Raw genomic sequence first — 2,508 nt, 5'->3', positions numbered from 1 at the left:
TGTATACGGATACTTATCACCGTTAAACAACGCAGCATGTTCATTATCAGTGTATAAAGATACTCTGCATCATTATACAGCCCAGCATGTTCCTTATCAGTGTATAGAGATACTCAGGAACATTATAGAGTGCAGCATGTTCATTATCAGTATATAGAGATACTCAGCATCATTATACAGGGCAGCATGTTTCTTATCAGTGTATAGATATACTCATCTGCTCCCCATGTGTTCTCTGCCCACTGTACTCTCTGCACATCCCATCCTGGTTTCTTCTACCCCTGTGTTCGCAGCCCCTACCCGAGCACACAATGTTTCCCAGGGTCCTCTGCTTTTCACATTAGAGACACTTCCTACCACTGATGGATTTTCCTATGTGTTGTTCTTTTCCCCGTTAACCCTTTCACTGCAGCGCTCTGTAGAGCATCATGCTCCTTCCCGCGCGCAGGGGGTGAGGCTCAGCAGCTGGCTGAGACGTGTGAATTATTAAAGTGCTTTATATGTTCTCCTTTACTGCAGGAGGGAATAGGTTAATGTGCTTGGAAAATCTTCAAACGCCTCACGAGGGAGACTTTACAGGAGTTCTGTGAAACGCATTACTGGCAGAGAACAGCAAAGGGTCTGGAACTACTTACAGTATCTACGTGAGACAGGAGCTGGTAACTTGAACTAGTTACTTGTGTATGAGACGGTAGCTGGTAACTGAAGTAGTTTTTGTGAGATAAAAGCTAACTGGAACTAGATACCTGTGTGTGAGACAGGAGCTGTAACTGAAACTAGTTACCTGGGCGTGAGACGGTAGCTAGTAACTGGAACTAGGTTTGTGTGAGATAAGAGCTAACTGGAACTAGTTACCTGTGTGAGACAGGAGCTGGTAACTCAAACTACAGTTGTTACCTGTGAGACAGGTTTTGGTTACTGGAACTAGTTACCTGTGTGTGAGACTGGAACTGGTAACTGGAACTTATTACCTGTGTGTGAGACAGGAACAGGTAACTGGAACTAGTTACCCGTGTGTGAGGCGGTAACTGGAACCAGTTATATGTGAAATAAGAGCTGACAACTGGAACTTGTTACCTATGTGCGAGACAGGTGTTGGTTACTGGAACTAGTTACCTGTGCGTGAGACAGGTGCTGGTAACTGGAACCAGTTATATGTGAGATAAGAGCTGATAAATGGAACTAATTACCTACGTGAGACAGGAGCTGGCAACAGCTTTTCTATTAGAAAAGAGGCGTCTAAGAGGAGATATGATAACTATAAACAAATATATTCAGGGAAAGTTCAAGGTGATTTCAAAAGAACTATTCACCCCAAGGGCAGTGCAAAGGACACAGGGTTATTCCCCAGGGTTGGAGGAAATAAGATTTCACCAGCAACAAAAGAAAGGGTTCTTTACAGTAAGGGCAGTTAAAAAGTGGCATTCATTACCCATGGAGACTGTGATAGCAGATACAATAGATATCTTTAAAAAAAAAGTTGGATATCTTTTTAGAAAGGAAAGGTAAATAGGGATATACCAAATAAGTAAACATCCAGGGAGTAATTTGATTGTCAATTCTTGGAATCAGGAAGGAATTTATTTTCCCTTTATGAGATATTATTGTATGATATTTCACTGGGTTTTTTTGTTTGCCTTTCTCTGGATCAATATACAGCAAGTATGGATATAGGATAAAGTATCGGTCGTCTAAATTTAGCATAAGGTGAACTTGATGGACATACTTGAAAACGAGAGGTAACTCTCAATGTATTACTTCCTGGTAAAATATTTTATAAATAAATAAATAAATATGTATTTTTTCAACCTCATCTACTATGTAACTGGAACAAGTTTACCTGTGTGTGGCTGGAGTTGATAACTGGAAATATATATATATATATATATATATATATATATATATATATATACATACACTCGTTTAACTGAAAAAGCGCATGTTAGGACCCTTTATTGAATATACAAAGATTGACAGAGCACAACGTTTCGTGGTGTTATCCTTTCTAAAGTGGTCTACAGTGACACGTCTATGTTCTGGTATCTGTAACTAGTTATTTATGTGTGTGACTGTAAATAGGAGCTGGTGTGTTAGGGGCTGGTAACGAACTAGTTTTGTGTAAGATGATTACTGTAACAAGTCCTTTGTGTGCTCAACTGAACTAGTTTTGTGTGTGGATGATGGGAGCTGGCTAGCACAATATAACTAGTGTGTGTGCATTTGTGTCAGAAGCTGGTAACTTTAACTTGCTAGTAGTTGGTACATAGTTATGTTCTCTCCAATAGTGCACTACTGCTCTCCTGGGTGTGAGGTGTGCGTGTGTAGTATGTGCAGATATGGGCGGCAGATGTGCGGGGGGGGCTTTGATTCCTTCAGAGTTCACTGATGGGATTATATTATTCTGCTGAGCTGGGTCTCATTACACAACCGACCCAGAGACCCCAATGTTACTCTTCAGAGCCTGGGATTTGTACGCCCTCCTCATATAGTGCTCCCCCATTCTGGCTT

The 2,508-nt window shown here is 40.9% G+C and overlaps 1 protein-coding gene across 1 annotated transcript in view; it reads left to right on the top strand.

Annotated features, from left to right (window-relative positions):
- Positions 1-237: 237 nt before the first annotated feature.
- LOC142494724 (lysyl oxidase homolog 2-like) overlaps positions 238-2,508 on the top strand; it is a 38,157-nt gene continuing 35,886 nt past the window's right edge. Inside the window, exon 1 of the mRNA XM_075599158.1 lies at positions 238-659. The gene's annotated coding sequence lies outside the window, so the exon portion shown is untranslated. The remainder of the gene's footprint in view (positions 660-2,508) is intronic.

The sequence above is a fragment of the Ascaphus truei genome, chromosome 5 (assembly GCF_040206685.1).
Source record: "Ascaphus truei isolate aAscTru1 chromosome 5, aAscTru1.hap1, whole genome shotgun sequence".
Classification (NCBI taxonomy): domain Eukaryota; kingdom Metazoa; phylum Chordata; class Amphibia; order Anura; family Ascaphidae; genus Ascaphus; species Ascaphus truei.
The sequence above is the reverse complement of the archived record's forward strand: the minus strand, read 5'-3'. Positions and strand labels throughout refer to the sequence as shown.